This window comes from Cervus elaphus, chromosome 2 (genome assembly GCF_910594005.1).
Source record: "Cervus elaphus chromosome 2, mCerEla1.1, whole genome shotgun sequence".
In the NCBI taxonomy this organism is placed as follows: Eukaryota; Metazoa; Chordata; class Mammalia; order Artiodactyla; family Cervidae; genus Cervus; species Cervus elaphus.
Window position 1 is genome coordinate 41,986,948 of NC_057816.1, and position 11,433 is coordinate 41,998,380.

The 11,433-nt window shown below is 39.7% G+C and overlaps 1 long non-coding RNA gene across 1 annotated transcript; it reads right to left on the bottom strand.

Moving 5' to 3' along the window:
- Positions 1 to 51: 51 nt before the first annotated feature.
- Positions 52 to 9,414, bottom strand: LOC122676875. Its single transcript, XR_006335652.1, has 3 exons — positions 9,304 to 9,414; positions 426 to 512; positions 52 to 157 (listed from the first exon to the last, which is right to left on the bottom strand). It is a non-coding gene; the product is annotated as an uncharacterized LOC122676875 (long non-coding RNA).
- Between the last annotated feature and the right edge of the window lie 2,019 nt (positions 9,415 to 11,433).

Sequence of the window (11,433 nt, forward strand, 5' to 3'; positions counted from 1 at the left end):
CGTGTGTGATACAGAACACCCGCAGAGCAGGAGGGAGGGAGGCCGGGCTCATGGAGATCTGAAACGGTGTCTACCAGACGTCACAGTCTTGAGCCGGGGAAAGCGAGAGCGTTGTGGACCCGTCTTGGCTGTCCTTGCTCCTTCAGCTGTGTGACGCCTTGAAGGAGTAGAGGAGCCCCTTCCCATTCTGACCCAAACGATAGCGGAGTGTCCTTGTCCAGCTCTGGGCCCAGGAGGGCAGCTCTCTGGGGACTCCAGGACCTCAAAGCTAAACCGAGCCCTGATGCTTCACACAGCGGTCTCAGGTCACAATGCCCAGCCCTGCCCTGCTTTCCCTCCAACCTTTTCTCCCAGATCCTACTGGCTATGGGTTTCCCACCCCCACCCCACTCTCAGACTCAAAGTCAGGACTTCTCTTCACTCACCTGTTTTGGACAAGGCATCATTAAGACTCATTAGCCTCTTCTTTGGTTATTTCCACCTTCTCTCTCTCTCTTTTTTTTTTTTTTGGCCTGTAAATATGCATATATATAAACATAAACTCAGGATGAGAGGAGAAGTAGAGAAAGTGACTTGGTGATTAGGTGGTTGGAAGGGTCACACATTTCCAAAGTTACTCACCACAACTAAAAAGCACAGCAGGTTTCAAAGGCATCTGAATTATTAAAAGCAACAGAAATAAAATTTCCAGCCCAGAATCCCACCAGAAAGCTTCAGGAGTTTTTTCTGTGTATGCACAGGGGCCTCCGAGAAAATCGTCCTTGCCTTGATCTCCTTGGCTGTCAGTCTCATTTCATAGGCCTCTGATTTCAGTCAGTCTTTAAGTCCCAGACTGCCCCCCCAACCCTGATTCTCATCAGCAAAGATTACTTCAGTCAGACTATACCATTCATGTGATACTTAAAGACACAAAGAATTCACAGGGATTTTTCTTTTAGATGTCACGGCTTTGAAGTGTGTATCGTAGTCCCCCAAATCCACTCATTTTGGTTTATATACAGTTGAGCTCATTTTGATTTATCTACAGTGCAGAGAGTGATAATTCTGTTGGTTCTAAGATCATTTGAAGATTCTCATTGGAGGCTTTTCTGGTTCTCTGAGATAATATATATGTATATATATATATGTCAGCAATATTTAACATTTGTCTAGTACAATTATTTTCAAATGTCAGGGAAGAATTGCTAGAAGAGTGTGTTAAAAATCACAACCTAAGATTCTAATTCAGTAGGTCTGGTATGGGCCTCAGGAATCTATATTTGTAAAAGTGACTTTCAGATGCAGAGAGTTATAAAAAGATATACTTCCTGTAAAACACTTATTTGATACCTTCTATGTGTCAGACAATTTGCTAAAAGCTTTACTAGCCTTATTTTGTCAAACCATTACATCAATGCTGTGACAAAATATATTACTAGCCTCATTTTATAGATGAGTAAACAGGGGCTGAAAAAGAGAAATTGAAGCTCAAGGTTATTAAACAAGTATCAGTTAGATCAGAGATTCAAATTAAATTATACATCTACATGGTTACAAAACCCAAACTCTTTCAATTATATTATGTTATAAAGTAAATTCTAGTGTTAAAAGGATATTTCAATTCTAGCAAAAATGGCAGTTCCCTACTAATCTAATACTTTTTTGGGGGGAGAGGGAGCCCGCTGTACAGTTTGGGACCTTTTAGTTCTCCAACCAGGGATCGGACTCGGGCCCATAGCAGTGAAAGTACTGAGTCCTAACCACTAGACCACGAGGGGATTCCTCCTACTAATACTCTTAAGTTAAAAATTAATCTGTTCCTTAGCCATAATTTATGAATTAATCAAGTAAGGTTGCATGTATGCATGCTAAGTCGCTCCAGTCGTGTCTGACTCTTTGCCACCCCATGGACTGTAGCCCGCCAGGCTCCTCTGTCCTTGGGATTCTCCAGGCAAGAATACTGGAGTGGCTTGCCATTCCCTCCTGCAGAGGATCTTTCCAACCCAGGGACAGAACCCTCATCTCTTACGTCTCCTACATTGGCAGGCAGGTTCTTTACCACTGGCGCCATCTGGAAAGCCCCACATAAGGTTAGGCTATGATAACAACCAACCCCTGGAGAGCAATGACCTAATGAGGATTCCTTTTCACTTACAATCCACGCTCATCTTGAGTTGTGCTGGGGGCTCTTTTCCATATTGTCCTTACGCAGGGGCACGAGGTGGCAGAGCCACGAACATCTGGAAGGTCACTGCTCCCCGTGGCAGGAGGGGGCAGGAAGGCAGGAAGGAGCCAGCTCTTCTGAATCCATTCCATTAGCCAAAGCAAGTGACATGGCCATGCTTAACATTCGGTGGGTAGGAAAGTCTGTTCTGCTTTGTGTTCAGAAGGCAGAGAGCTAGAAACACGTGTAAACAGCATAAAGCATCACAGATGGACTGGAAACTACCAGACTTGGAGAAAGAAGAATTGAGTTCAAATTGTGACTTCATGATTTACCAACACTATGACTTTAACCAAGTGAGTAGATTTCAGTTCTTCATTTCTTAAACAGGTAGAATAATACTTACACCCTGTGGTGGTTGTGAGAATCAAACTAAATATGTATATTCAAACAATTTAATGCCTGAACCGTAATAAATAGTGCTTTCACTAAAACAACTGAGCTATCAGAGCTTCCCTTGTGGCTCAGCTGGTAAGAATCTGCCTGTAATGCGGGAGACCTGGGTTTGATCCCTGGGTTGGGAAGATCCTCTGGAGAAAGGAAAGGCTACCCACTCCAGTATTCTGGCCTGGAGAATTCCAGGGACTGTGTAGTCCATGGGGTTGCAAAGAGGCAGACACAACTAAGTGATTTTCACTCACTCACTCACTAAAACTAGTTGAATTAGAAAAGATCACTTTTCTGCCTACAGTTACATATCCACATACCAATGATGTTTGTGATTCAGAGTTGTTACTTTGTTTGCATGTTTAAATTCAGAGATGGTGTCTAATGAAACTTGGGAAATTGTTGCATAGGGCGAATTGAAGGCAGTTAGCTTGCTAGTGGGAGAAGCTATCCTTAGCTGGGTTCCTCAGTACACAGAGTCTGGGGTGAAGACTTGTTTGTAGGAATGGCACCCGAAAAGGGGTGAGAGAAATTGGATTGGGTAAGAGGAAGGCTGACTTGTGATGCAGGAATTACAGAGTGTCTGCCCAGCAGCTGGGGAGTTGAGATGGTCCTTCAGGGGCCTTCTGGATCGTGGCAAGGAAACCAGGCCTGACTTTGGCCCAGGTGGGCCCTTAGAGGGACATTTCTGGAGAGGGCTTAAGTAAGAGCTCTCACAGGGGATGCTCACAGCAGCTGGGGAAACTGGAGAACTCAGGGCTTCAGGCCTGAATCGAGGGCCCTAAGTAACATGCCGTGGGATCGACCTTTAAACGCCAGCCTGGAAATGGAACAGGCAGTAAAACCAGAAGACCCCCGACTATGACTTATTATTTCTCATTAAATTGTGGTTTCATTTGAATAGTGAGTTAGGTGAGGTTTTTAATGTTTAGTATTCTAATATATAAACAATGAACTTTATAGAAAAAATATGTCATTGGCATAGAACCTGAATCATTTTTCTCTGGCTTTTCTGTTGTCCTCATCCAGGAATAACTGGCCTCCCAGGGACCATCCCACCTAACATCAGAATGTTAGGTCTAATGTCAGAAAGGAGCTTATTCTCATGACAATCACCTCAGAAACAGCTCATAGAAGGCAAAAATTCTTACCTGGTCTATTTCTATCTTGGCTGAAATACTTTTCAAACTTGTACTTCCTAGACTGAATATCAGATTTCCCCCAAAACCTCTTAGAGATGTTTCCATGAAGCATAGACATAAGATAAATATGATACACCTTTTGGAGCATGGACATGGCTGGATGACTTGAAAAGGTGATAGGTAGGGGAGTAGACTTAATAATCTAATGCTTTTTCAAATAAAACAGCATGTATACTAAGGGTTACAAAACTGCACATCTTAAAGATAAAATAATATTCTTTAAATAAGATGTAAAGAAATGTTTATACTAGAGAATTCAAACCACATAGATATATAAGTTCATTCTGCCACACCTTTAAGGGGATGTCACTGGAAAAGCTTGAGAAGCTGACTCTAAACCGTTATTTACTGTTTTCCCATTATTGGCTGATCATGCTTTCAAAGTTCACAGTTTTTATCCTGAAGAGACATGTCGCCAGCAATTCTTTCCTTGTAAATAGAACAAATAAAGGAGGCTTGTTATTTCTGTAGAGGACTAAAGGTGAATGACATACTGTATCCTTCAAAGGGGCTTTCTGTTAGTAAACCCAATGACACTCCAAAGAGATAGGAAGAACTCTCCATCTCAAAGTGTCTTCCAAAATAGGATCACTGTGGAATGTAAGTGAGAATAAGATATGAAATAGTATTTGTCAAGCATTTTCCACAAGCTAAAAATTTTTTCACAGAAGTTATCCCCTGTCATCCAATTTTCAAGAAATATTTCTGACCCTGATCTGATGAATGAAACTGATGATCTGATGAAGAAACTGAGGCTTACAGAAGTTAAGAAAATGGGAAAGAGTTTAAACTTAACTTTGCTTGTTTTCAAAGCAACTTTGCTTGTCTTCAGCTCATGAATCCCTGTAAGCAAGCTGTTGGCAAAAACGTTAAATTCTTTTGACTAACACAGAAGAGGTAGGGGAAGTTGTCTGGGCTCTGGGATTTGACAGATGTTTAGATCCTGGGTCTATTGTGTACTAACTCTATGACATTTGGAAAGGACTTAATATTTTTGAACATCAGATTTTTTATCTAGAAAACGCAAAATAGCAGTGTTGAGTTGTTAGGATTAGAGTGATATATATAAGTGCACAGCAGAAATCAAGTAATAGTAATTTTGTTATATATTATATTTGAGATACCTAAAACAATCTTCTAGGAGATTCCACATGTAGTTTTATATAATTCTTTGCATGATGAATTCACTGAATGTGTCTAAATGAATGTGCTACTCCTCCTTGCCACTCAACTTAGAAAGAAACCTACTGGAACCTTGGCAGTCACTCGGGGACCCTGGGCAGGGGAGGGGAACATTCTGACTGAGAGACCCCGTGTCCATGTAATTCAACCTGCCCTGAAATGCCTACGCTTCTCTCAAGCAGTTGGTGAGAAACAGTTCATCAAGTATCCTCCTTTATTTTTCCTAAAGAAGACTCGGTAATAATAGTCCCAGTATGATGTTGCTGTTTCTTCCTCTTTTTTTTTTTTAATCTTCCTTTTTCACCTGACCCATTTTTGCATGGGATATTTTCTCTACCAATTGAGCCAGTTTTAATTAAAGCTGATAATTCTGGGGTGCCTTCCACATGTTCCCTGATGAGTGTGATATAAATGGGCACAATAAACAGACCACCTAATATTGATAGCGTCTACAGCTGCATCTGCTAATTAGGGCCAGTAAAGGCTTTGGGGGCAAGAGTTCCCATGTGACATTGTTTAATTAAAGCCTTTGTATGCCCTACTCGGAAGGGTGAAAAATATTCCACTTAAAATGTACTGAAAACAAACATAGCCTTTAGAGTGCTGAACATTCCATAACAGTCTCTCCTGGGCTCCGAGAAGGAAACTTTTAAGTCAAGGTAATATTTTTTCTTGATAATGCATATCATGCTGTTGTTTTAATTAAACTAGATAATTTATTCCATTTCCCAATGTGCATGTTTACAAAGAAGTAGGTCCAGCCAATAAGCTCTAAGTGGGGAATGGGTTCAGAGACAAGCCAGGAAGGATTGGGGCAGGGGTCCTGGGGCTTGTTGGCACCCTGAATGTCTTGTATTTCAGCCTGTGGATGATGAGCTGGCCTTGACCAACAATATACATGTTTGCTCTCCATAACAGGCTGAGCTGTTTACTGTGGATTTTTCGTCATCTGTTGTAGGTCAAGGAATAAGGTGCACTGTGCCAGGAGGACACAGGAAGTGTGAGATTGGAGATTAGGAGAGACAGGAAATGTGGATTTCGGTCCTGACTTTGCCTTGAATGTAGAAAATTATTCTTGAAATCTTAGTTGCTTTATCTTGAGAAATAGAAGCATGACTATTTGGGGAGGACTTTAATTTACTTGATTGTCAAGGCTTCCTTGCTTCCATTTCTTTGTTACACTTTCTTTGAGGGGATTTTTCCAAATGTGGCTCATACAGATTGTCAATTTTTAAGTAATCAAAGTACAAAAACTTATATTAACAATAAATTGGTAAATCGTGCTGTCACAATAGAGTCTAAGGTTTTTATCAAGCTACTTTCAATTCACTATGAAGAATGTAGATTATCAATGAAATGTAGATATAGGGAATGAACAAATAGAAAGTGTTGCCTATCAGAACCCTATACTAGGGGGAAAATGTTTTTTGCAGCATAGGTAGAAATCTCCCATCTATACAGCTGTCCCTACCTCATGATTCCATTCTATATTTGGCTAAAAACAATAAATACCACAGTGTCTTGATGCTAAGACCTTACTCCTTCTCCACATTTTAATGTTTCTGAAATCAGACACTTCTCAAAATCAAATCCAAAAGGGCTAAGCCTAGATTGTAACCTAGCTGTCATTATCTACAGGCCTTCCCAGGTGACGCTTGTGGTAAAGAATCCACCTGCCAAGGCAGGAGACAAGAGACACAGGTTTGATCGTTGGGTTGGGAAAATCTCCAGGAGCAGGAAATGGCAACTCACTCCAGTATTCTTGCCTGGAAAATCCCACAGACAGAGGAGCCTGGCAGGTCACAGTCCAAGGAGTGGCAAAGAGTCAGACACGAATGAGTGACTGAGCACATTATTTTTAGGTGCACAAATATAGCTCTGTGTGTGTATGTGTGTGACAGGAGATAACTTTTCATCTGACACTTATTTAAGTTTAGTTGCTTGCACTCATGGACTACATTTCAACTTTTAAATTTGGAACCCAATTGTTGCTAATGTATGTGTGTAGTCAGTCATGTCCATCTCTTTGCAGCCCCGTGAACTGTAGTCCACCAGACTCCTCTGTCCGTGGAATCTTCCAGGCAAGAATACTGGAATGGGTTGCCATTTACTCCCCCGGGGACCTTCCTGATGCAAGAATTGAACCCACGTCTCTTGCGTCTCCTGCTTTGGCAGGAAGAGTCTTTATCGCTAGTGTCACCTGGGGGCTCTGATAGTTAGATAAGGAGAACAAACAAATCTCTGCAGAAGAATTCTAAATAATTTATGCACATACTTCACCCTCAAAAAAGTGAAACGTAACTCCCAGCTCTTACGTGTGGGTCATGTGTATTTACCTCTCTCTGAAGAGTGAGGTATGAGAAGTGATGAAAAGAAGACCTTTACTGTGGACAGACCTGACCACCACGACCTCAGCCAGGCGGCCACAGTTACCAGTGATCAGTCATGATGACTGCGGACCCTCTGTATAATATCATGAAAATGGCAATTTACCCTTGGGATCTTCCTCCCCCAAACCCAAAACCCCAGTTTAGCCAGGAAAATATATCAAATAAATCCTGGCTGAGGGACATTCTATGAAATACCTACCTATACTCATCAAAACAGTCAAGGTCATCAAAACTAGGGAAGGCTTAGAAAATGTCAGAGCCAATGAGGGCCTAAGGAGACGTGATCACTTCATGTAACAGGAAAAGACATTGGGTAAAAATGAAGGAACTTTAACTAAGGAATTAAAGTATGAACTTTAGTTTATAGTAATGATCAATATTGATAAATGTACCATACCAACATGATAATAATAGGGGAAACTGGCTGTGGGGGTAGAATGAGAATTCTCTGTATTATCTTCATGATTTTTATGTAAGTCTGTAACTATTCTAAAGGGAAAAAGATTCATTTTAAAAGCGAAGTGCATCAAGGGTATTATTGTATTTTTGAAGTGTTTTTATATCCCAAGAGATATTTCCTAAAATATATTTCTATTTATTACATGTACACTTAATGTTGAGATGTTAGAGTCATATTTTTTAAAGTATTTTTTCAACTTCAGGATCTCTATTAACTGCCATCTGTAATAGGTGAAAAATTAATACAATTGTGTATTATTCCTTCTTCCTTTCTTCAAACCCATTTTTTTTCCAATGTTTATATTATTACACTTAAAGTATTTTGGGAATTCCCTGGTGGTCCACTGGTTCAGACTACAACCTTCACTGCCAAGGGCCAGGTTCACTCCCTGGTTGGGGAGCCAAGATCCCACAAGCTGTCCAGGACAGCCAAATAAATAAATTATATAAAAAAATAAAAGTGAAATATTTTATGTTTATAATATATAAATTCTGTCCTGTAACAATAGCCTCTACAGATGTTTAACTAAACTTCTGTATTTAAATAATTCAGTGCTAGCACTTTTATACTATTTTTTTCATTTTTGATATTTTTATTTTAAATACATCTGTACATACTCTAGATCTCATTTTCAAGGTTTTTTTTTGCTTGTTTTACAATAATAACTCATAGATTTCATATTTCCTGAGACCTGGGATGCTTAAAAATATCTCTGGGTAGTTTTATGTATCAAGAAATTATACCTAGAGATGAAATTGTGTTGCACTTTTTATCAATGCTTTTATCTATATATTTTTAATGCAAACCATATATGTGTGTGTTGCATTAAAAAATAAGCTTACATTATTTTCTTAACTGACTCTGTTAGCTTATTTGTATATATGTAGCTAAATAACCTCACCTTTTGCAGTATCACAGAGTTTAAGGGTAAGACTTTTTACATTCAGAATTCAAAAATCCTATTGAATCAATTTATTTGGAGTTTTATATATATATATGCAAAGATAAGACAGCTAGAATAAGGGAAGAGATAAAACAAAATAGGTGATATGAGGGGAAGTGAAAAACTCAAAAGAACATGACTTTGTTTTAAGTCACCAAGAATTATCAAAGAGACTAGTATTCAGTTTAAAATATGACTTTCCATATGAAAGTCTAGAAATTAAGTCTTCCTGACATAAAATTTGAGAACACTTTGTACGGGACCAAGCAGAACAAAGGTTTCTAATGGGAACTGGTAGATGAATACCGATAGAACATTTACAGTTACGACGGCCATTATCCCTGCCAACCAGGAGAACAGCCTCAGTGCCCCGGGACCCTGGCTTGTTCTAGCATTATTATGATTCTCTCTGAGACCTTATCAATTCTGTATATTCATCCCAGCATTTATCTCATCAGTAGTATGTGGCCCACCTATTAGGCATATGAATTAGTCATGCAGCACAATATTCCAGGGAGATAGAAATAAAAACTCACGTCTAGAATTGGAAGCTGCAAGTCCACTTCGAGTAAGTTTTCAGTATTATGGACAGAAATTTTTTCAGTAGCAGCTGCTCTATGTGTAAATATAAAGTGATCAGACTTCCATCATCCATTGAGGTAAGTGGTGAAAGATGAATAGGATCTCTTGAGGTTCAGAATAGGCTGTCCCTTTAAGTACCCTTTGGTATACAGAGCTGACATCTGTCTCTTGTCCTCTCCATTACAAAGCGAATTCCTTGTTCAAAGACCATCCATCACATCAACTCTGAGACTTTAATCCTCTGAATTCTCCCACACAGTTAAGTTAGGACTTTGTCCTTTATACAAAAAACATCATTTTAGACAAAGTGGGAATGTGCTATGAGGACACAGGGTAAATTAAGAGAAATTTTAGTGCTCCTCTGTCTCTAGAAGATGTTGGAGCCAAGATAGAAAACTAGATAGCCTGTCATCTCAGCTCCTGTTAACAGATATTCTCATTCTTGTTTTCACTCTCTCTCTCTCTCTAGCTTAATGTCCTGTGTTTACATCATCAAGTTCATATGAAGGAATTACTTGCTGAATAGAATTGGGAAAATATATGATGGAGAAGGATGATAATGAAGATGAATTTACTTTTTAATGTCTGAAAATCAGGATAATATCTCTCCAAAGGATTGTTAGGGATACTAGACAAAATTACGTGTGGAGAAATCCAGAAAAGCCCCTGAGACATACTAAATTGTTAATAAAAGTCAGGTAAGATCCAAGCATCTTTGGCAGCCATATTTTTGCAGCCAAGGATTCTTTGCAGCCAAAGATGGAGAAGCTCTATTCAGTCAGCAAAAACAAGACTGGGCTCAGACTATGGCTCAGATCATGAAATCCTTATTTCCAAATTCAGACTTAAATTGAAGAAAGTAGGGAAAATCACTAGACCATTCAGGTATGACCTAAATCAAATCCCTTACAGTTACACAATAGAAATGACAAACAGATTCAGGGGATTAGATGTGATAGACAGAGTGCCTGAAGAACTATGGACAGAGGTTTGTGACATTGTACAGGAGACAGTGATCAAGACCATCCCCAAGGGAAAAAAAAATGCAAAAAGGCAAAATGGTTGTCTGAGGAGGCATTAAAAATAGCTGAGCAAAAGAAGAGAAGCTAAAGGCAAAGGAGAAAAGGAAAGATGTACCTACTTGAATGCAGAGTTCCAAAGAATAGCAAGGAGAGATAAGAAAGCCTTCCTCGGCGATTAATGCAAAGAAATAGAGGAAAACAACAGAATGGGAAAGACTAGAGATCTCTTCAAGAAAATAGCTTCCCTGGTGGCTCAGATGGTAAAGCGTCTGCCCACAATGCAGGAGATGTGGGTTCGATCCCTGGATTGGGAAGATCCCCTGGAGAAGGAAATGGCAATCCACTCCAGTATTCTTGCCTGGAGAATTCCATGGACAGAGGACCCTGGTAGGCTACAGTCCATGGGGTCGCAAAGAGTTGGATACAACTGAGTGACTTCACTTTCACTTTTCACTTTCACTTTCAAGGGAATATTTCATGCAAAGATGGGCACAATAAAGGACAGAAATGGTATGGACCTAACAGAAACAGAAGATATTAAGAAGAGGTGGCAAGTATACACAGAAGAACTGTACAAAAAAGATCTTCATGACCCAGATAATCATGATGGTGTGATCACTCACCTAGAGCCAGACATCCTGGAATGTGAAGTAAAGTGGGCCTTAGGAAGCATCACTATGAACAAAGCTAGGGGAGGTGCTGGAATTCCAGCTGAGCTATTTCAAATCCTAAAAAATGATACTGTTAAAGTGCTGCACTCAATATGCCAGTAAATTTGGGAAACTCAGCAGTGGCCACAGGACTGGAAAAGGTCAGTTTTCATTCCAATCCCAAAGAAGGGCAATGCCAAAGAATGTTCAAACTACAACACAATTGCACTCATCTCACATGCTATCAAAGTAACGCTCAAAATTCTTCAAGCCAGGCTTCAACAGTAGGTGAATCATGAATTTTCAGATGTTGAAGCTGGATTTAGAAAAGACAGAGGAACCAGGGATCAAAATGTCAACATCCACTGGATCATCAAAAAAGCAAGAGAGTTCCAGAAAAACATCTATTTCT